This window comes from Lepidochelys olivacea, assembly GCF_965140295.1.
Source record: "Lepidochelys olivacea isolate rLepOli2 genome assembly, chromosome: 23".
NCBI lineage: Eukaryota > Metazoa > Chordata > Testudines > Cheloniidae > Lepidochelys > Lepidochelys olivacea.
In genome coordinates, this window is record NC_140433.1 from 13142960 (window position 1) to 13166938 (window position 23979).

The 23979-nt window shown below is 48.9% G+C and overlaps 1 protein-coding gene across 1 annotated transcript in view; it reads right to left on the bottom strand.

Annotated features, from left to right (window-relative positions):
- LOC311511724 (alpha-1B-glycoprotein-like) overlaps positions 1-6354 on the bottom strand; it is a 28123-nt gene extending 21769 nt beyond the window's left edge. The window contains exons 1-2 of the mRNA XM_084612545.1: positions 6211-6354; positions 5541-5824 (exon numbers count right to left, since the gene is read on the bottom strand). The gene's annotated coding sequence lies outside the window, so the exon portion shown is untranslated. The remainder of the gene's footprint in view (positions 1-5540; positions 5825-6210) is intronic.
- Between the last annotated feature and the right edge of the window lie 17625 nt (positions 6355-23979).

Here is a 23979-nt window from a genome sequence, read left to right on the forward strand (position 1 = left end):
GAACTGCTTAATGGATTCCCTCTGCTAATTACCCTATGTTAATTGCCATGACGTTTGGGAGAAGGAAAGTTAAGCCTACTGTTTTCTCAGGCCAAGAGGCTGCTGGAAATGTATAAAAACCCCCGGGGACACGATCCTTCTTCATCACAGATCTCCTTTGGGTTTCAAGAAGGGGAAACCCTAAGCCAGTGGTCCCCAGCATTTCTGTGGAAATAGCATATTCCTGTTCCCAGAAGGCTGTGGCGGGTGCCAGACACCCCGCCGCGGAAATGCGTTTCGGCGGGCGGCTCTCCTCGGTGACGGCATTTCGGCAGTGCGGTGTCCTGCGGGAGCGCACAATTGCCCCGGCAGGCACCATTTCACCCGCTGGCCCTGCCTTGGGGAATTGAGAACTGAGAGCCCCTGTCGCTGACTGGAGTCACCCTGAATATGGACATTGGCCTATAACCTATGGACGATTTCTAAAAGGACTTTTGGCAACTATAAACTCACCGTCTTTGCTATGTATCTGGACCTCAAGAAATTGAACTCAAATCTGTCTGTATATTGATCTTTCAACCAACGCTCTCTCTTTTCTTTTTTAATAAATTTTAGTTTAATTAATAAGAATTGGCTATAAGTGTGTATTTGGGGTAAGATCTAAGTTATCATTTGACCTGGGTCTGGGGCTTGGTCCTTTGGGATCAGGGAAACCTTTTTTCTTTTACTGGGGTCTTGGTTTTCATAATCAGACATCCCCATAACAAGTGGCACTGGAGGTGATACTGGGAAAGAGGATCTGGGCTATGGGCCCAGCTTTGGAGCAGCCTCTAGGAGCCCTCGTCAATGCGCCAGACTCCCTGGGGGTCTCACTCTTCCTTCAGGGCAAGCCCCATGGCTCCCCCGCCTCCTTAGGCTGGACCCCTGGGCCAGCAGCCCCCTGGCTTCCCGTCACGAGCGCTGTTCGCCAAGTCCCACTGAAGCAGACCCTGAGGGAGCCTGGTTACAATCTTGGGGAGCAACGCGCCCCTCTGCCAGCCTCTGCAGGGCACCCCGCTGCGCGGGCACACAGAAGGGGCTAGGAGGCCACTGCACCCACCACAGGAAGTCCTGGGTTTGCCCAGAGAGAAAAATGTTACATTCAGGTCCAGCCTGGCTCCCCAGAGCCCCAGCCAAGCGGTGCCCCCCTGTACCCCACTCTGTCCCTCTGCTCCCTCTTTGTTCAGGTTCCCCAGGCGAGCCCCTGCCTCCCACCCCTCCTCAGTCCTTGGCTGTCGGCTGGCTTCCTGCGAGGGCTGGGCCATCCATGGTCGTTAGTTGGCCGCAGATAGCAAATGTCCCGGAGATGGGCTTTGCCCTGGGGCTACCAAACCGGGAGCAAAGAGCCTTTGTTCGCGACCTAGTTAACCATTGTAAGGATGCTGCCCTTGGTGGGACACAACTGAGAGTACCAATTCAGGACACATTGCTTAGAGCAAGGGCAGTTACAGCCCAAGGCTCGGGTTCCTCTGCAAACCAAACCAGCCAAACAGAGAAGACTTCGGTTTTTCAGGTCTCGAATGTCTTTTCTCCTGTGAAATCTCCAATACTGTTTACAGGCATTAACAGGTCAACATTAGCATTACAAGGCCTTTTAACATAAGGTGTCTTCGTAGATATCACTTTCAACATGTTCATGGGATTTTCCAAAAGATTAGGCACATTGTACATTTTTACAGTTTTTGGTTATAGCAAACCATTAGTTCTAAAAATCACCATTAGCAATAACAACAAATCCATTAAAAAGGAGGACTTGTGGCACCTTAGAGACTAACCAATTTATCTGAGCATGAGCTTTCGTGAGCTACAGCTCACTTCCTCAGATGCATATCGTGGAAACTGCAGCAGGCTTTATATATACACAGAGAATATGAACCAATACCTCCTCCCACCCCACTGTCCTGCTGGTAATAGCTTATCTAAAGTGATCATCAGGTGGGCCATTTCCAGCACAAATCCAGGTTTTCTCACCCTCCACCCCCCCACACAAATTCACTCTCCTGCTGGTGATAGCCCATCCAAAGTGACAACTCTTTACACAATGTGCATGACAATCAAGTTGGGCTATTTCCTGCACAAATCCAGGTTTTCTCACATCCCCCCCACCCCCACACACACACAAACTCACTCTCCTGCTGGTAATAGCTCATCCAAACTGACCACTCTTCAAGTTTAAATCCAAGTTAAACCAGAACATCTGGGGGGGGGGGTTAGGAAAAAACAAGAGGAAACAGGCTACCTTGCATAATGACTTAGCCACTCCCAGTCTCTATTTAAGCCTAAATTAATAGTATCCAATTTGCAAATGAATTCCAATTCAGCAGTTTCTCGCTGGAGTCTGGATTTGAAGTTTTTTTGTTTTAAGATAGCGACCTTCATGTCTGTGATTGCATGACCAGAGAGATTGAAGTGTTCTCCGACTGGTTTATGAATGTTATAATTCTTGACATCTGATTTGTGTCCATTTAGTCTTTTACGTAGAGACTGTCCAGTTTGACCAATGTATATGGCAGAGGGGCATTGCTGGCACATGATGGCCTATATCACATTGGTGGATGTGCAGGTGAACGAGCCTCTGATAGTGTGGCTGATGTTATTAGGCCCTGTGATGGTGTCCCCTGAATAGATATGTGGGCACAATTGGCAACGGGCTTTGTTGCAAGGATAAGTTCCTGGGTTAGTGGTTCTGTTGTGTGGTATGTGGTTGTTGGTGAGTATTTGCTTCAGGTTGCGGGGCTGTCTGTAGGCAAGGACTGGCCTGTCTCCCAAGATTTGTGAGAGTGTTGGGTCATCCTTTAGGATAGGTTGTAGATCCTTAATAATGCGTTGGAGGGGTTTTAGTTGGGGGCTGAAGGTGACGGCTAGTGGCGTTCTGTTATTTTCTTTGTTAGGCCTGTCCTGTAGTAGGTGACTTCTGGGAACTCTTCTGGCTCTATCAATCTGTTTCTTTACTTCTGCAGGTGGGTATTGTAGTTGTAAGAAAGCTTGACAGAGATCGTGTAGGTGTTTGTCTCTGTCTGAGGGGTTGGAGCAAATGCGGTTGTATCGCAGAGCTTGGCTGTAGACGATGGATCGTGTGGTGTGGTCAGGGTGAAAGCTGGAGGCATGCAGGTAGGAATAGCGGTCAGTAGGTTTCCGGTATAGGGTGGTGTTTATGTGACCATTGTTTATTAGCACTGTAGTGTCCAGGAAGTGGATCTCTTGTGTGGACTGGACCAGGCTGAGGTTGGTGATGGGATGGAAATTGTTGAAATCATGGTGGAATTCCTCAAGGGCTTCTTTTCCATGGGTCCAGATGATGAAGATGTCATCAATATAGCGCAAGTAGAGTAGGGGCTTTAGGGGACGAGAGCTGAGGAAGCGTTGTTCTAAATCAGCCATAAAAATGTTGGCATACTGTGGGGCCATGCGGGTACCCATAGCAGTGCTGCTGATCTGAAGGTATACATTGTCCCCAAATGTGAAGTAGTTACGGGTAAGGACAACGTCACAAAGTTCAGCCACCAGGTTAGCCGTGACATTATCAGGGATAGTGTTCTTGACGGCTTGTAGTCCATCTTTGTGTGGAATGTTGGTGTAGAGGGCTTCTACATCCATAGTGGCCAGGATGGTGTTATCAGGAAGATCACCGATGGATTGAAGTTTCCTCAGGAAGTCAGTGGTGTCTCGAAGGTAGCTGGGAGTGCTGGTAGCGTAGGGCCTGAGGAGGGAGTCTACATAGCCAGACAATCCTGCTGTCAGGGTGCCAATGCCTGAGATGATGGGGCGCCCAGGATTTCCAGGTTTATGGATCTTGGGTAGTAGATAGAATATCCCAGGTCGGGGTTCCAGGGGTGTGTCTGTGCGGATTTGATCTTGTGCTTTTTCAGGAAGTTTCTTGAGCAAATGCTGTAGTTGCTTTTGGTAACTCTCAGTGGGATCAGAGGGTAATGGCTTGTAGAAACTCGTGTTGGAGAGCTGCCGAGCAGCCTCTTGTTCATATTCCGACCTATTCATGATGACAACAGCACCTCCTTTGTCAGCCTTTTTGATTATGATGTCAGAGTTGTTTCTGAGGCTGTGGATGGCATTGCGTTCCGCATGGCTGAGGTTATGGGGCAAGTGATGCTGCTTTAGATAAGCTATTACCAGCAGGACAGTGGGGTGGGAGGAGGTATTGTTTCATATTCTCTGTGTATATATAAAGCCTGCTGCAGTTTCCACGATATGCATCTGAGGAAGTGAGCTGTAGCTCACGAAAGCTCATGCTCTAATAAATTGGTTAGTCTCTAAGGTGCCACAAGTACTCCTTTTCTTTTTGCGAATACAGACTAACACGGCTGTTACTCTGAAACAAATCCATTGTCCATTTACAATTGTTTTTGTCATGCCACACCTTTGGCTTAATACCATTGGGGTTTGGGCCTTTTAGGGTTAACCTGTGGCTCCCCTTTGCGAAATTACGTTCTCTTTTTTTCTCCTTGTCCTGTAGGATCAAACCCGGATTTCTCTTGCTTAACAGAATTCACTGGCGGATTGGGCGTGCCTCTCTCTGCCATCAGCTATTCCCAAGTCTTTCTTCTTCCAGTCAGTCAGGTGATTTGCATCAACACAGACACTAGCTTTTAGATTCTCAGCTGCTACCAATTTGAATGCTGGACACTGTCTTAAAGAGTCTGAGCGTGAGCGTTTGCTTGCTCTCCCCTGCATCCTTAAACATTCAGCCCTACAGCTGTTCTGTACTGAAACACCAGTAACCAATTTATCTGAGCATAAGCTTTCGTGAGCTACAGCTCACTTCATCGGATGCAATTCATCGGAGCTGTACCTCACAAAAGCTTATGCTCAAATAAACTGGTTAGTCTCTAAGGTGCCTGTTAGCCGACGGCCAAGGATGTTTGGTGAGATGCCAGCTATGCCCGTTTATACCATCCGTGACTTTAACCGCTAGGACGCACTGTCCCTTCGCGGCGGGCAGCCCGGGCTAGGCTGACGGATGCCCCAAGGTCCTAACCACCCGTGACTTTAACTGCTAGAGCTCAGAGCTCCTTCGCAGCGGGCAGTCAATACTGACTGACAGGTGCCCCAATGGCAGCACTAAGAGCCTCTCCACACCCATGACTTTAACTGCTAGAGCTCAGAGCTCCTTCGCAGCGGGCAGCCAGGATTGACTGACAGGTGCCCCAAGAGTTTGCCCCGTGGAGGCGGCACAACTCAACGCTAGGCTCTTAGTACTCTCACCTAATGGCCAGGCTTTAGAGCCAAAACGGCTGAGGTTCTTTAATTGTGTTGGCTGCTTTACAGTAAACCAGAGAAAACAAGTCAGGCTTATGCACAAATGGTTACCAAAATTTATTAAGCTAGATTCTAATCATGTGGTTACAAAATTGCTAGTGCCTACTTATTTAAATGTAGAGATGTTACACACACAAACAAGTTACAAAACTGAAGCCACAATCCCAAAGAAAGAAAACAAAGTATAGAGCTCTATTTCAAAATATGTGTACACTAAAGATAGGAGATCAGGTGTGGGTGCTTCTTACCCTCCTTGCATCTCTCGATTCCAGCGGTGCCAAGCCAGGATCCGTCACTCAATCCCGCGGAAAGACAAATAAGGAACAAGGCGTAGGGACCTTCTTAGCTGCAGAAGCCTTGGGAGGCTGTCACTTATCTGACCAGCAGATAGATAGTGAAAAGCACTCAAAAATCATGGTGCTGTAGGTCCCCTACTTATACCTCTGTACTCCTTTATTCTCTTTCTCCTTTCTTCTGCCAAATTGAAGCTGGTCTGTCGGGGTGACGCCAGCTCTCGCAAGAGTAGTTTACACTTGCAAAGAAGAGAAACAATAAGTGTCGACTACTGGACATTTCTTTTATCAGGGTAAATATTTTCCCACCTAGGATGTTGGGGTGTGTGCATCACGCTATTTAGTAGGGGCTAAGAGCCATGTCTGTCACAGGGCCTCTGCCTGCTGTGAGCTTAATCCTTGTATCTGTTCCCAGAGGCACATTGCAGCAGCACACCTGTGCTTTTCACAGCTTCAAAGGCTGTGCTGGAATATATGTTAAGTGCCCTGTTCCGGCTTTCTTCTGTGTTTCCAGCAATGCTGGTCTGAGGCGGGGGGGGGGGGGGGGGGGCTGGCTGTCTGGCTACAGGTGCCTCCTTTTCTTTTTGCAAATACAGACTAACACGGCTGTTACTCTGAAACCTACCAGTAACCAAATCTGTCCTCAGACCCCGACGCACAGACTGCTCACTCAAAGAATCAGAATGGAGACATTCCGTTCTCAGCAACCTCGTCTCCCCAACAGACTGGTTAAGCACCACCACTTGGATATAGGGCTGTTCAACTTCCCTAACAATTTTCGTTCCATCTCAGAGCTGTTGGGGACACTGGGGCATGGCCACTAGGTAACTCGAGGGGATGGAAGACCACGAGTGTCGATGAAGCCCCCTCGCACTAGGCCCAGGTGACCTTGGCCCCCCCTCCCGCCTGGAGGAACTCGCAGCAGCTCTGTGCACTAGGCCCAAGTGTCCTTGGCCCCCCCCACCTGGAGGCACTCGCAGCAGCTCTGCGTACTAGGCCCAAGTGTCCTTGGCCCCCCCCCCCCGCCTGGAGGCACTCGCAGCAGTTATGCTGAGGATCTGCAACAATATGCTGCGGAGTCAGACTGCCTGAAACTAAGCAAGGCCACACAGGGCAGATATGGAAGAACAATGCTGAATAAAGCAGCTTTATGCATAGTTTAACAAATGATACAGAGAACCAGGGAACTAGCTGGGAACTGGATTGGCTGGCTATATGGATACTTGGGGCAGCTTGCTATTGCATAAGTATGCTGGGAAAAAGGATGTATAAAAGCCTGTGTAACTTCCTGCTCTGGGTACAGGATTTGAGATTCAAATCTCCCTGTACCTATTTGAAGCTTCAAATAAACTTTTCTGCTTCTCCACCCCGTTGTGATTATTGGGTGTAGCACACCGGGTAACGAACCACTCAAGCTGTTGTTCAGCCTCTCGGCACTGGGTGCCGGCAACAGAGCTATCCACACTGGATCTTTTCAAAGCAAAGTCAATGAATTCACTCTTAGCAGAAAAGTTCTGTGAAGGGTTAATGTCTAGCTATTCCACCTGGAAGCAGGCGGGGCACACCCTGACTGTTTCCTAGGAGCAATGCACACATTGCTCTGTCCAAGGACAAGGGCTAGATATGAACCCTGAGAACTTGATTGTTTGGACAGCAACTGTGGGAGGTTTCTTTAGCCTGGGCTCAAGGCCTGAGAACCAGGATTGTAGTAGATAGAGGATGGTAACTAAGCATATGACTCAACGTCATACATTCCTTTGGGTAGCAGTGTGTAATGCTTAGGGGGAGAAATATAATAAAAGGAGAAGGTGGAAGGCAGGGGGGGCAGAACAGCCCATCTCCGCTGACCAGCCTGTTTGCTTGCATAAAGCTGTGTTCTGTCTCATCACTGAACCGCAACAGTTCTGGCTATCAGGAACTGAAACTTCCTTGATTAAACCACTTCCACACCCTTCAGCTACAGCAAACTGCTTGCACAGATTACCATGAGGATTTCCTTCCCGAGGAGCTTCTCTAAGCAATAATTCACCCCTCACAGAAGTTCTGCCCTTACCGTCTTCACCTAGGGCTTGCTCTAAAGGAACACTTCCCTGAGCAACAACAGACTCTTTCTGGGTTTTACTTACATCCAGGATCATCTTTGGCTTATCAGGTGGATTCCTACACAATCCCCTTTCGGGCAAACTGCTAGATTTCATAGTCAAAGGGTCAGAAGCATTCTCCTTCCCTTTGCCACACACAAGCTTAGGAATCTTTTTCTTCTTGCTACAAGTTTCCAAACTATCAGTAGGTAACACAGTTAAATCACCTTTCTGCTCTCCTTGTGCCCTGGCTAGGAGATCGCCTTGATCGGACAGAGCTGATACACTAGCAACAGGCAAAATAGAAACACCAGAATTGTCTGGTCTCTGGGAAAGACACTAACTGGATGCAACCTAGTTACAGGGCCATTCTCCTGAGCAGACACAAACTTAGGACGCTTCCCTTCCTGGGCTTTAGCTGAATCCAGAACCAACTCTGAGACAACTGCAACCATCACGGGCTGAAAGGCACCTTCTGTCTGCTCCACAGACGAAAGAACTGTAGACACCTTCTCCTTTCCCAGACACCCAGCTTGGGATCTCCTTTCCCTTGTCCCCGCACACAGGGCTGTTCCCAGACAACTGCTTGGAGGCTGGGGTAGCTCCCTCCATAGGCAAGTCATTACCCCTTCAGACACAAGCACATTCCCTTCACTGTCACGATTCTCCTCACAGGTAACAGGTAAGGTATCGGGACACTGATCTTCCACTCTCCTCGCCTTCCAACCCTGCTGACTAGACACAGCCATCAGCTCACAAGGCTGCCTAGGCTCATCCAAACTTTCCTTCCCAGGCACATTGCGCCTCCCCACAGATCAACTGCTGCTCTTCTCACTACCCTGAGCTACTTCCAGCAAATCACAGTTACCCTTTTCAGGTTCCCTTTTATAAGCTGTACTCGCCAACAATCCATCATCTATCAAAAATCTACCCTTTTCTTCTTAGGGCTTTAACCTGATCATCCATTTTAATCTGCTCCAGAGAAACATTTTTCTGACCAATGGGATCTTTCTGTGCTTTATTTAATTCCAAATTCACTTCTGAGACATTAGACAGACATTCAGAAACTTCATTGACAGCCAAACAGCTCTTTCCCACAGACAAACCTTTGGAGAAACCCTCCCCAGGCAAATCACTGACCACAATAGACACAGGGTTTAAGATCATTCCCTTCCTGTGACTGGTTACCTGGACTGAACAAAGCTTTAATGTTTTCCCCAATCAAAAGATCCTTAGGCAATAACTTCCTTACACCAGCTACAACTTCATGTTTAGCACCATTTAGCACAGACAGCTGCAGCGGCACAGGAGCTAGCAAACAGAGCTGTAAACAGGGGCGTTTGAGTGGGAGTTTGAAAGGGGAGTTTGTCTTGTGGTGCTTGTGTGGGGTTCGGTTTTGCTGTGGGTGGTGGTGTTTTGGTGTGGTTTGTGTTTCCCAGATTAACAGGATTTAGGTGGGAAGGCTATGACAGATTCAGAGGTGGCAGTGGGAGTGACCCATGCAGCAGATGACACAATGAAGATGACGGGATGTGGAAGCTGTGGTATGTCCATGATCCTGGAGGGGGCACCTGGTAAGAGTTTTGTCTGCATGAAATGCCGCCTGATAGAGCTGATGGAGGAAAAGATCAGAGGTTTGGAGATGCAGGTGGAAAGTCTGGTAGAGTTTAGGAAGGGGTTTGAGCAGATTATGGAGCAAAGACATGAGGTATCTGAAGGGAAAAGCTCAGACTTGCAGATGGAAGCAGGACTAGGGAATTCTGAGGGGAGACTGGGTGAGGAAAGTGGTCAGTGGAAGCATGTGACTAAAAGAACTAGGCAGAGGAAAAGACGGGCTAGTGAAGGAGAAATAGAGCTTCAGAATAGGTTTGCAGAGTTGGAAAATGAAGAAGGGGCTCAGCAGGTAGTCACTGAAGGTGACAGGGCAAGGAAGAAGAGAAGAGCGGTTAGTCCTATAGGAAAAGGGGAAGAGTTAATGGAGATTACACCAAATATGAGCCCCAGGAGGATACAGGATGGGTTAAAAAGGATTACAAGGGAGAATGGGAATGGAAAAAACTTGCAGCCAGAGGGAACAGGGGATAGACTGGAGAATAGCACCGTCACTAGGAAAAGGCAGGTCTATGTGATTGGGGACTCTTTACTGAGAAGAATAGATAGGCCTGTAACCAGAGCTGATCCAGAAAATAGGAGGGTGTGCTGTCTTCCAGGTGCTAAGATACGGGATGTAGACCTGAGGTTGAAAAGGATTCTAAAGGGAGCGGGAAAGAATCCCCTAATTATCCTTCATGTGGGAACAAATGATACGGCTAGATTCTCGCTGGAAAGTATTAAGGGAGACTATGCTAGGCTGGGGAGGACGCTTAAGGAAATTGAGGCTCAGGTGATCTTTAGTGGGATTCTGCCTGTTCCTAGAGAAGGGCAACAAAGGTATGACAAGATTATGACTATCAATAGATGGCTTAGGCAGTGGTGCTATAAGGAGGGCTTTGGGATGTATGGCCATTGGGAGGCATTCATGGATAGAGGACAGTTCTCTCGGGATGGACTTCATCTGAGTAGGGAAGGAAATAGACTTCTAGGATGGAGGCTGGCACAACTGATTAAGAGAGCTTTAAACTAGGAATTTGGGGGAGATGGTTGGGAGATGTCCAGGTAATCTCCACGCCAGAATTTAGCATAGAGTGGAAAGAAAATGAAGTAAGAGTGGATACAGCTGTAGGTAGGAGGAAGGGCAGTGTAGATACAAGTCTAATAGGTTATACTGGTAGTAAAATAACCGTGCCTAATAGGGTACAGAACGTGAGTGAGGCCAAACAGCAAAAATTAAGATGTTTGTACACTAATGCAAGGAGCCTAGGTAACAAAATGGAGGAACTAGAGTTACTGGTGCAGGAAGTGAAACCAGATATTATAGGTATAACAGAGACCTGGTGGAATAGTCGTCATGACTGGGCTACAGGTATGGAAGGGTATGTGCTGTTTAGGAAAGACCGAAATAAAGGTAAAGGTGGTGGAGTAGCACTGTATATCAATGAGGAGATAGAATGTAAAGAAATAAGAAGCGATGAAATGGATATGACTGAGTCTGTCTGGGCAACAATTAAATTGGGGAAGAAAACTATTAGAGCCTCCCCTGGGATAGTGCTTGGGGTGTGCTATAGACCGCCGGGATCTAATTTGGATATGGATAGAGCCCTTTTTAATGTTTTTAATAAAGTAAATACTAATGGAAACTGTGTGATCATGGGAGACTTTAACTTCCCAGATATAGACTGGAGGACGAGTGCTAGTAATAATAATAGGGCTCAGATTTTCCTAGATGCGATAGCTGATGGATTCCTTCAGCAAGTAGTTGCTGAACCGACTAGAGGGGATGCCATTTTAGATTTGGTCTTGGTGAGTAATGAGGACCTCATAGAGGAAATGGTTGTAGGGGATAATCTTGGCTCAAGTGATCATGAGCTAATTCAGTTCAAACTGAATGGAAGGATTAACAAAAATAAATCTGCAACTAGGGTTTTTGATTTCAAAAGGGCTGACTTTCAAAAATTAAGGAAATTAGTTAGGGAAGTGGATTGGACTGAAGAATTTATGGGTTTAAAGGTAGAGGAGGCCTGGGATTATTTTAAATTAAAGCTGCAGAAGCTATCGGAAGCCTGCATCCCAAGAAAGGGGAAAAAATTCATAGGCAGGAGTTGTAGACCAAGCTGGATGAGCAAGCATCTTAGAGAGGTAATTAAGAAAAAGCAGAAAGCATATAGGGAGTGGAAGAAGGGAGGGATCAGTAAGGAAAGCTACCTTATTGAGGTCAGAATATGTAGGGATAAAGTGAGACAGGCTAAAAGTCAAGTAGAGTTGGACCTTGCAAAGGGAATTAAAACCAATAGTAAAAGGTTCTATAGTCATATAAATAGGAAGAAAACAAAGAAAGAAGAAGTGGGACCGCTAAAAACTGAGGATGGAGTGGAGGTCAAGGATAATCTAGGCATGGCCCAATATCTAAACAAATACTTTGCCTCAGTCTTTAATAAGACTAAAGAGGATCTTAGGGATAATGGTAGCATGATAAATGGGAATGAGGATATGGAGGTAGACATCACCATATCTGAGGTAGAAGCGAAACTCAAACAGCTTAATGGGACTAAATCGGGGGGCCCAGATAATCTTCATCCAAGAATATTAAAAGAATTGGCACAAGAAATTGCAAGCCCATTAGCAAGAATTTTTAATGAATCTGTAAACTCAGGGGTTGTACCGTATGATTGGAGAATTGCTAACATAGTTCCTATTTTTAAGAAAGGGAAAAAAAGTGATCCAAGTAATTATAGGCCTGTTAGTTTGACATCTGTAGTCTGCAAGGTCTTGGAAAAAATTTTGAAGGAGAAGGTAGTTAAGGACATTGAAGTCAATGGTAAATGGGACAAAATACAACATGGTTTTACAAAAGGTAGATCGTGCCAAACCAACCTGATCTCCTTCTTTGAGAGAGTAACAGATTTTTTAGATAAAGGAAACGCAGTGGATCTAATTTACTTAGATTTTAGTAAGGCGTTTGATACTGTGCCACATGGGGAATTATTAGTTAAATTGGATAAGATGGGCATCAATAGGAAAATTGAAAGGTGGATAGGGAATTGGTTAAAGGGGAGACTACAATGGGTCCTACTGAAAGGTGAACTGTCAAGTTGGAGGGAGGTTACCAGTGGAGTTCCTCAAGGATCAGTTTTGGGACCAATCTTATTTAATCTTTTTATTACTGACCTGGGCACAAAAAGTGGGAGTGTGCTAATAAAGTTTGCAGATGATACAAAGCTGGGAGGTATTGCTAATTTAGAGAAGGACAGGGATACCCTACAGGAGGATCTGGATGACCTTGTAAACTGGAGTAATAGGAATAGGATGAAATTTAATAGTGAGAAGTGTAAGGTCATGCATTTAGGGATTAATAACAAGAATTTTAGTTATAAGCTAGGGACGCATCAACTAGAAGTAACGGAGGAGGAAAAGGACCTTGGAGTATTGGTTGATCATAGGATGACTATGAGCTGCCAATGTGATATGGCTGTGAAAAAAGCTAATGTCGTCTTGGGATGCATCAGGAGAGGTATTTCCAGTAGGGATAAGGAGGTTTTAGTACCGTTATATAAGGCACTGGTGAGACCTCACCTGGAATACTGTGTGCAGTTCTGGTCTCCCATGTTTAAGAAGGATGAATTCAAACTGGAACAGGTACAGAGAAGGGCTACTAGGATGATCCGAGGAATGGAAAACTTGTCTTATGAAAGGAGACTCAGGGAGCTTGGCTTGTTTAGCCTAACTAAAAGAAGGTTGAGGGGAGATATGATTGCTCTCTATAAATATATCAGAGGGATAAATACCAGAGAGGGAGAGGAATTATTTAAACTCAGTACCAATGTGGACACAAGAACAAATGGATATAAACTGGCCACTAGGAAATTTAGATTAGAAATTAGACGAAGGTTTCTAACCATCAGAGGAGTGAAGTTTTGGAATAGCCTTCCGAGGGAAGTGGTGGGGGCAAAAGATCTATCTTGCTTTAAGATTAAACTCGATAAGTTTATGGAGGAGATGGTATGATGGGATAACATGGTTTTGGTAATTAAATATTCATGGTAAATAGGCCCAATGGCCTGTGATGGGTTTGTAGATGGGGTAAGATCCAAGTTACCCGGGAAAGAATTTTCTGTAGTATCTGGCTGATGAATCTTGCCCATATGCTCAGGGTTTAGCTGATCGCCATATTTGGGGTCGGGAAGGAATTTTCCTCCAGGGCAGATTGGAAGGCCCTGGAGGTTTTTCGCCTTCCTCTGTAGCATGGGGCACGGGTCACTTGCTGGAGGATTCTCTGCTCCTTGAGGTCTTCAAACTACAATTTGAGGACTTCAATAGCACAGATATAGGTGTGAGGTCTTTTTTAGGAGTGGTGGGTGAAATTCTGTGGCCTGCATTGTGCAGGAGGTCAGACTAGATGATCATAATGGTCCCTTCTGACCTAAATATCTATGAATCTATGAACCATTCCATTCAAGGTGGATTCTGGCTAAAGGCACGCTTACAGTAAACTCTAGAGGACTACAAAAAAGAAAAGTTTCAGAGTAACAGCCGTGTTAGTCTGTATTTGCAAAAAGAACAGGAGGACTTGTGGCACCTTAGAGACTAACCGATTTATTTGAGCATAAACTTGTGTGAGCTACAGCTCACTTCACCACTCACACTCTGATCTGGTAAGTAATCTTCCTCTTTGACAAGACCTGCTTTAACAAGAGCGACGTTAGAAGCTATAATTTGCCCTAAACAGCTTTTACCCTGGACTTTTACACTCTCTGTGAATTTTCCATTACCACTCCCATACATAGCACTGGCCCAATGTATGGGGTCACCTTCTATGAACTCCCAGTAACAGCATTTACATAAAAGGGGGCAGGCAGTGTTGGGGTACATTTGGCTACTCCCAGACAACTGCTCAGAGTTATGCGACAGACCAACATTGTTATAACCTGGACTATCAAGAGAATACAGTTTCTGCTGTTCTTCCCTTGCTTTTTTGACTTGGCGCCAAAGTCTGGCCACCTCCTGTTGCATTTGGTGAGTCTTCTGTTGCATCTGGCGTAGCCTCTCCTCAGCAGCCAGCAGCTCAATAGGCTCCCTACAAGCCCTTTCCTCTCTCTCAGCTTCTCTTTCCAGTTCAGCCATTCTTTTGCTTTTCCAGCAATCAAATGTCTGCTAGTTTCTGTTCATGCTCAAGTTGCAGTTAATTTGCTGCCTTTTGCGTTCTAATTGCTTCTGCAGCCCCTGTAGCATCAGGTGAGGACTGTGCTCCTGCCTCCTGATCACTGGCCGTTAACAGATCTTTCAGTTCTTGATTTGTAGATTTCTTTTTAAAGCTTATCCCCTTTTCTGAACACAAATCTTCCAGGGCTTTTTTGCCAAGGCTCTCATATGCTCTTTGCTCACCCGCTGTCACTGTTCTTTAACCAACCGAACTCTCACTACCAAAATTCAGATTTGGATAGCATGCTCTGGACCTGCTCCCCATGAAGCCAGGCAGGACTCTGGGGAAGTCTCCTTTCTGGGAGCAGCCTGTCTGCAGGACACACAGCTCACCCGGCTCCACCTTCCTGGGTCTGACCTCGGAGCATTCAGCCTCCTCTGCCCCTCCGTGTGTTTCCCACAACGAGTCCGCCCAGGCGGGGTCCTGGGGAAGCCAGAGGGTCCTGCCCCCCAACTCCGCAATCAGACGTGACTCTCAGCCAGCCAGTAACACAGAGATTTATTAGATGACAGGAACATGGTCTAAACCACAGCTTGTAGGTGCAGAGAACAGGACCCCTCAGCCGGGTCCATTTTGGGGGGCAGTGAGCCAGACAACCCCGTCTGCCCTTCACTCCATGTCCCCAGCCAGCCCCAAACTGAAACTCCCTCCAGCCCCTCCTCCTCTGGGCTCTGTCCCTTTCCCGGGCCAGGAGGTCACCTGATTCCTTTGTTCTCCAACCCTTTAGCTCTCACCTTGCAGGGGGAAGGGCCCAGGGCATCAGTTGCCAGGAAACAGGGTGTCGGCCATTCTCTGTGTCCAGACCCCTGCACACACCTGCCCTCTAGGGCTCTGCAAGGATCATACACCCTCACCCCACCACCTAGATCCTTAAGAACTGCCTAGGGGAAACTGAGGCACCCCCACACTATTCAGAGGAAACATTAAGAACAGTCCTACTTCGTCACAGTGGGCCTCTCCGCCCATCCCGCCCTTGCCCCCAATCAGTCCCCATGTCCCCTCAAATCCCCGTTATGTGCCCTCTCGACTTCCCCAACCTCAGCCTGTGTCCCCTCTTGCCTCCACCCACCCCACCCCACCCTCGGCCTGTCCCCCCAAACTCCCATACCCTGCTGCTCTTTGCAGAGGGTCTCACAGGCCCAGAGGGCTCAGGGGGGTTGGAAACTCTCCCTCGCCAGCGTCACACAGGCCAGGGGGGCTCCTTTCAAACTGAGCCCCTGGTTCTACTTGGCTCCTGGGCAAACCCTCAGCAGCAGCCGTTCAAAGGCAAAGCTTTCGGGTTAAACCCACGGACGAGGAATCAAACCCGGCCTGTCTATTGAAACAGGGGCTGAGTGACCGTGGCCAACAGCCGGAGTCAGACCGGCTCCAAGTCCCTGCTCCTTTGGGAGTCACCGGAGCAGAGCCGCTTGTTTCCAGAACAGCCGGGCTTTGCGGGGAGGGACCGGTTCATTTCACTCTCCGGACAGACGGGCAGGGCGGCCGCTGACCTCCTTGTAGGGCCCGGAGCTCTCCCCTAGGCGCCCCGTGGCGCAGGCTCCCCATCCCGCTGCCATTAGCCATTTCAGCCACCGCCAGACGGAGGCCCTGGAACAGCCCCTCCCCCAGCCCCACACCAAGCCGGGCCCATCCAGACCCCTGGGGGCCAGACGGATTCGGCAGCACTGCTCCTTCCGGCTCCGTCCTGATGACACAGCGTCACGTCAAGGTTACGGTGACCCCACAGCCCTTCCCCCACACTCGGGCAGCCAGGCTGGAGTGGGGGGCAGCTCTTGGTGGGGGGGGGGGTCTCCTCACCTAGCGTCTGCCCCACCTTCAGCCATTTACATCAGTCTGGGAAAGGGAAACAGCGCCAGATGGACCAATGGGGTTATCGTGAAGATACCAAAGAAAGGACCTCTCGGAGACTGTAATAACTGGCGTGGTATCACTCTTTGATCTGTGCCCAGCAAAGTAGTGTGTAAGACCATAGTCCAGCGTATGTCAGAGGTGGTTGATTGCGTTCTCAGAAAAGAGCAAGCTGGTTTTCGGAAAGGGCGTGGAGGCACAGACCAGATCTTCCCTCTACGAAACATAATAGACCTGCGCTTAGAATGGCAACGGCAACTCGACATGAGTTTCCCAGACGTTGAGAAGGCGTTTGATAGCATTCCCAGGGCCGCGGCGGGCGCATTCTGCGGGCCCATGGAATTCCTCTCTGTCTAATCAACGTCACCAAACACTTCTATTTCAACTTTACATGCCGTGCTGATGACAGTGAGCTCAGTTTTGAAGTCAAAACAGGAGTACGTTAGGGGTGTGCCATGTCTGCAATCCTCTTCAGCATTGCCATTGACTGGGTAATGCGGCGTACAACAGAAGACAGGCCAAGAGGCATTAAATGGACGCTCTTCTCATCCCTTGAGGACCTGGACTTCGCAGATGATCACAGACTCTATACCATATACAAGAAAAAACAACTCGACTCAACACATTTAGCCAACAAATTGGACTGAAAATCAACCGCAGTAAGACAGATCTCATGACCTTTAATACTGCCTCACTGTTACCGGTACGGAGAGAGGATTATGTTCTCACCAACGTAGAAACATTCACATACTTGGGCAGCACCATCAGCCAGGACATCCGGAACAAAATCAATAAAGCCTTCAGGAGCTTAAATACAGTCTGGAAATCATCCAAATACAACACCAAAACCAACCTCAAGATTTATCAGAGCTGCGTACTTTCAACACTGCTTTATAATGCAGAATGCTGGGGAATGAGAAAGTCTGACATGTCCAAACTGTCTTCATTCCATACGACCTGCCTCAGAGAAATCCTCTGTAACTTTTGGCCCAGAACAATCTCCAACCAAGATCTGTTGACACAGTGCAGCCAAGAGGGTCTGAGCACCGTCATTGCCAGGAGGCATTGGAGATGGATCGGCCATGCGCTTTGCATGGAAACTGATTCCATCACCAGAGTGGCAATAAGAGGGACACCTGAAGGCAATAGAGCGAGGCCTCCCGAAAACAACCTGGCGAAGAGCTGTGGAAGCCGAGCTGAAAGCCCTGGGGCACAGCTGGGGAACCATTGCAAGACTTGCCCGAAACAGACAGGAGTGGAGGAGCTTCGTTCTTGGCTGCCACGGGTGCAGTGCTGAGTTCTGGTCTCAGTCCTCCATGGTCAATACAAGGAGGTTGAACTGAGTTTTGAGGGGAAAGTTCTGGGGTCAGCTCCTCTTGTCCCCTCCCCCAACCTTAATACTAAAGTCTCCCCAGGCCCACAGATACTCACTTCCAGACACCCTAGTCTGCCTGGCGGCCAGCAGCCTGGAAAGGAGACGGCTCGTTTTGGGCCAGATCCCAGAGCAACTGGATCCTACACCCTGGTTTCAGACACACGCCCTGGTCTGATATCCTCCCCACCCCCAATGGACACACACCCTCGTCTCAGATCCCCCCCCCCCCCCATGGACACATGCCCTGGCTGTCTCCGATACTCACCGAGGTGAGAGCAGATGCCATGACTGGGCAGTGGGGGGCCCCTCCGCACTGCCGCCAACACCCCGGTGCCCAGCTCCACCCAGCCCCGAATAAGGAACTGAGCTGGTGGCTCCAGCTACGGGAAGCCGACGATGTCTAGTCTCTTCCTGCTTCTCTCACACCTTGTCTCTAATCTGCAGGTGAAATCTAGAAGAGCCAAAGCAAGCCGAGGTCCCTGCAAAACCCAGGAAACCCTGGGACCATCAGGCTGGACAAGCATCAAGCAGCTCCCAGCTTGTCTGTGTCCCTTTGGGGTGGGAGGTGTCATGGACTTCCAGATCGTGCCCACTCTTGGACCCGTGCGGTCCGTGGGGGGTGCCCCTTTCAGTGCGACGGCCCTTCTCGGGGGTCCACTCTCTTTCGGGTGTTAGGCCCCTCCACCTCCTGGAGCCGCACCTCTCGGAGCCTTAGCACACCTGTCTCTGCCGTGGACCCCCTTGGGGAGTCCCCTCGCTCTGGACTCCTGGGGCCTCCACCCCCCGAAGGGGACGATGCCCCCCTGTTTTCTAGATCGGAGCAACTCTCAGCCAGCGTCAAACAGGAGGGTTTATTGAGCATTGAACACAGCCCAGGAACTCTCAGGACCCTCAGGCCTGGCCTCCCTCTGCACAGCACATCCCAGTCTCCCCTGCATCCAGGTGGGCTCTGCCTGCCCCCTCTCTCCAGCCCCGAGACCCCCGCAAGTATCACCGTCCCCAAGCCTCGCCTCTGTCCATTGTCTTCTCTCCAGGTAAACAGGACACAGGGTCACCTGGGCCTCTTCTCCTCTTGTCTCCCCTCTTGCCCCTCTGGCTGGAACTGGCTGGTCAGGTCCCCAGGGTCCTCTCTTCGCAGCCCATTGTCCTCCCACTGGCCAGACCCGGCTGCGACTGAGCTGGGCTTCTGGGTCACCAGGCCATTGGTGGGGGTCCCACGTTCCCTCGCTGGTCCTCTGGAACAACAAACTCCCTCTCCCATCACCTTGTTAAACCGGTAACCCCCCCCCGGGAAACTGAGTTCCACTCCCTCTGCATGCAAACCGTAGGAAAACCAAGGGAAAAAAACCCATAGGAAACAAGGAAACCAGGAATCTCCCCCACTTCATCATAGGAAGACAGGTCACTCTTAATGTACCCTGCAGCCTGGGGGAAGGTGCACCCGGCTGGAAGCCAGGAGGCCACAGGATCTGATCTTTAGTCTTCGACTGACCACTATTTCCATGCAGATTCCCCTGCCGCTGCTTTATTGCATTCTGGGTTCAAACATGGCTGGTGAACCATGAAGGTAAAATTAGAATGTGATCACAAAATTAAAGGATGGCATTGTAATGGATGTGCACAAGGGGGCAGAGTTAAGGCTGTTCGGGAAACCTTAACTGTGGTTCTGGAGTGTTTGACTCTGCAGCCTTCCTGCTCAGCCTGCGAACCTGCCAACGTCTGACAGGTGCCGCAGCTCCATGTGAGGAGCGGGGCGATGGGGAAGTCCTGGGTTTGCTGCTTCTTGCACCATAATTGAGCGGTGATGACGGCTTTACACTGTAACACCTGGTTCTAAGGGTCTTTTCTTAGCATGTGAATTAAATAAACCACGTTCAAAAGAAAATCAGAAAAAGAGAAATTCCATTCCATGAACCCAGTGGGCCTGTGATGCGTTGCCCCCCACCCCCCGCTCTGAGGTACCACGTGATGTACTGGGGTACCACGGAGCCTGCCTCTTCCACCAGCCTGGCTCCCATACACTGTCCTCCTGAACCAGGCCCTCAAGCCTTCTCCAGCACACACGCAGATAGGGACACACCAGCTGCAGAAAGACACAGACACTGAAACCAGCTCGGCTTGGGAAGCCTTCAGCTCAGGAGTTGCCCAGCACTCAAGTGCACACCCCCTCTGGAGTGTAAACCCAAACTTGTACTGTCTTGTGCTGCACAGAGAACTGTACAGCGTAAGTGCATGAAATTCGCTCCCTCCAGCAATGGGGAGGGAGATCTGCACAGCGTTTTGCCCCCCGCCCCGTTAACAATTCCACAAACTGGTTTTAGAGAAAAAAAACACAAATTTAATAGCTACAAAAGACAGATTGTAAGTGATCATAAGGGATCGCCAACAGATCACCCAGCAAATAAAACCAAAGCGCAATATCAGCTTAGATACTAAAGAAACTGGTTATTAGCCGGAATTTCTCACCCTAAATGTTGTTTTAAGCAGATTGCAGAGTTTCTTGAAGGCAAACTGCATTGCTTGCAGTTTAAAACTCCAGGTATTCCTTTCATGGGCCAGACAACTTTTCCAGCCTGGTTTCAGTCCTTCTCTGCCCCCCCCCCCCCCGCCCCAATCTAAGAAAGAACATTTCTTAGATGTTCTCAGTAGTTATCTTGGGCGGGGATTCAGTGAAGAATGAACCCTGATGTCAAGGCTAATCCCCCACTGTGGCACTTCAAGTGCAGAAGTTGGGGGCCCGCAAGGATTCTAAAAATTAACACTGGCCACTCCAGGCTTGTATTAAACTCCCAAGGTCACAGCTTCTCTCTGACCTTGGCTGGGTAGATGCTGCCACCCCCCAAGTGCAGAACCCCTTTGAGAGCCCAGGAAGGGGCCTGTGGGAATTCCTCCCTGTGGGGCACCCTCAAGCCCTTTCACCCCAACTCCGGGGAAGAGCTGAGAAAGAAAAACAAAGGAGATCAGCGGTTGCCACCAGCTAATTAAAGAACATGGGCAGAACCCTCTTAGGACACACAAATCTGATCCGGTTCTTAAAGAAGGTAAATTTTATGAATAAAAAAAGAAAGAAAATACATGTGGGAACTGAGGCTATTGCTAGGTTTTAAAAGAAGCAGCTACAAGGATCGAGCCCCAAGAACAGCTCTCTGGAGGGGTCCAGCTTCAAGGTTACAAGCAAAACAAAAGCACCTGGTTAGCCCAGAGGAGTCCACAAGCCATGAAGAAATAAACAGGGGTAAACAGGGTGCCCCAAGTACTCCTTTTCTTTTTAGGGATAAACCTGATCTCGTTGTCCTCGACATTCCCTGGTCTACTCACATCTCTGGGGGTCCAGGCTAGTCGTTTCTCGGTATGATACAGGTGATTTTTCACGCCCGGTTTCAAGCCTCTTACAGCAGCGCTCTGCCCTGTCCGCCTCTGCCCGGAGAACCCCAGACAGAAAAAGGGGAAGTTTTCTCTCAATTTAAAGAGGTTCTGGCCTCCCAGTGGCTCTTTGGGCCAGGTGCCCCCTCACTTCCCTTTACCTGTGCAGAGCAATGAGACTCGTTAACAGGTAGGGCAATTAGAGAACGGCTACTAAGAGGGATTTTATAGCTTCTGGCTGGCTGGGTGTCCAGAAAAGGGAGCTCCCTGCCGCCCGCTTCATTTATCACACCTGATTATCTCACTTCCCAGCCTCAACTCGGTTTAACATATGGCGGGAACCCTTTGTTTTCCAGTGTGGTTCCCCCCACCCCAGTGGAAAATTACGGGTTTTCCATCATGGAGTCCAGGACCAGGTGAATTAATCCCATGACCCTGCAGGGTCAAAGCAGCCATGAGTCAGAGGTTGTTTGGAGCATCCCAGGAAACTTCTCAGGAAGGCGGGAGATTAGCATCTTCAAAGACCTGTTGTTCTCCCGAATGGTCCATTGACTGGTCCCCAGCTAGCCAGGCAGACTGGTTGCATTCTGTCTGGTGCGTGTTCCCCAGCTGCATACACTTTGGCAGTACAGATGTATAGACAATATTCCTAACTTTAGATACAAAATGATCCATGCATACAAATGGGATAATCCTAGTCACTAAATCATCACCTTTCCCATGATACCTCACAAGACCCATCTTTGCATGAAACACATCTTAGTTATGCTATAAGCATATTATAACAATGTTTCTATGAAGAATATGGGGTGTAGAGTCATAGGGTTGCCAGCCGGGAGGGACCCAGGGACCTTCTAATGCCCCCACAGGGACCCTGCCCCCAAGCTGGAGGAGACACTGTTATGGATTATGTGGCCAGGCCCCTGGAGAGGGACGTGACACAGGCTTTGTTTATATGCCACTGGCTAGCGGCAGGAGAAAGCTGGGGACCGGGAAGGTTTGATTCTGTTCCGGGCTCTGGGCAGGGAAGTGGGGTCTAGTGGTTAGAGGAGGGGGCTGGGAGCCAGGACTCCTCTTGTAACTGCTAAGAACTGAGCCCCTTCTGTTTGCAAGCCCGGGCTTCATGGGGACCAGGGTGCCCTTGGCTGGAGCCGGTGACAAAACAAACGGCCCGTTCTCCCCTGCAACCCGCCGGGCTGGGCAGACACCCTCCCACTGGCCGGACCCGGCTGTGACTCCTGAGCTGGGCCTCCCGGTCACCAGGTCACCAGTCGCTGGGGTCTCCAATCTCCAGGCTATTGGCCGGGGTCCCAAGTTCCTTCGCGGGTCCCGTGTACCAACCAACTCCCTCTCCCAGCACCTCGTGAAACCAGGGAAACTGAGTCCCACCCCCGCTGCATGCAAACCATTGGCAAAACCAAGAAAATCCCCCATAGGAAACAAGGGAAAACAAGTTTCAGAGTAAAGGAGGACTTGTGGCACCTTAGAGACGAACCAATTTATTTGAGCATAAGCTTTCGTGAGCTACAGCTCACTTCATCGGATGCATACTGTGGAAAATACAGAAGATGTTTGTTTTTATACACACAGATCATGAAAAAATGGGTGTTTATCACTACAAAAGGTTTTCTCTCCCCCCACTCCACTCTCCTGCTGGTAATAGCTTATGTAAAGTGATCACTCTCCTTACAATGTGTATGATAATCAAGGTGGGCCATTTCCAGCACAAATCCAGAGTTTAACAAGAACGTCTGAGGAGGGGGGCGTGGGGGTTAGGAAAACAAGGGGAAATAGGTTACCTTGCATAATGACTTAGCCACTCCCAGTCTCTATTTAAGCCTATATTAATTGTATCCAATTTGCAAATGAATTCCAATTCAGCAGTCTCTCGCTGGAGTCTGGATTTGAAGTTTTTCTGTTGTAATATCGCAACTTTCATGTCTGTAATCGCGTGACCAGAGAGATTGAAGTGTTCTCCGACTGGTTTATGAATGTTATCATTCTTGACATCTGATTTGTGTCCATTTATTCTTTTACGTAGAGACTGTCCAGTTTGACCAATGCACGTGGCAGAGGGGCATTGCTGGCACATGATGGCATATATCACATTGGTGGATGTGCAGGTGAACGAGCCTCTGATAGTGTGGCTGATGTGATTAGGCCCTGTGATGGTGTCCCCTGAATAGATATGTGGGCACAGTTGGCAACGGGCTTTGTTGCAAGGCTAGGTTCCTGGGTTAGTGGTTCTGTTGTGTGGTGTGTGGTTGCTGGTGAGTATTTGCTTCAGGTTGGGGGGCTGTCTGTAGGCAAGGACTGGCCTGTCTCCCAAGATTTGTGAGAGTGTTGGGTCATCCTTCAGGATAGGTTGTAGATCCTTGATAATGCGTTGGAGGGGTTTTAGTTGGGGGCTGAAGGTGACGGCTAGTGGCGTTCTGTTATTTCCTTTGTTAGGCCTGTCCTGTAGTAGGTGACTTCTGGGAACTCTTCTGGCTCTGTCAATCTGTTTCTTCACTTCTGCAGGTGGGTATTGTAGTTGTAAGAATGCTTGATAGAGATCTTGTAGGTGTTTGTCTCTGTCTGAGGGGCTGGAGCAAATGCAGTTGTATCGCAGAGCTTGGCTGTAGACGATGGATCGTGTGGTGTGGTCAGGGTGAAAGCTGGAGGCATGTAGGTAGGAATAGCGGTCAGTAGGTTTCCGGTATAGGGTGGTGTTTATGTGACCATCGTTTATTAGCACAGTAGTGTCCAGGAAGTGGATCTCTTGTGTGGACTGGACCAGGCTGAGGTTGATGGTGGGGTGGAAATTGGGGGGAGGAATAGCTCAGTGGTTTGAGCATTGGCCTGCTAAACCCAGGGTTGTGAGTTCAATCCTTGAGGGGGCCATTTAGGGATCTGGGGCAAAAATTGGGGATTGGTCCTGCTTCAAGCAGG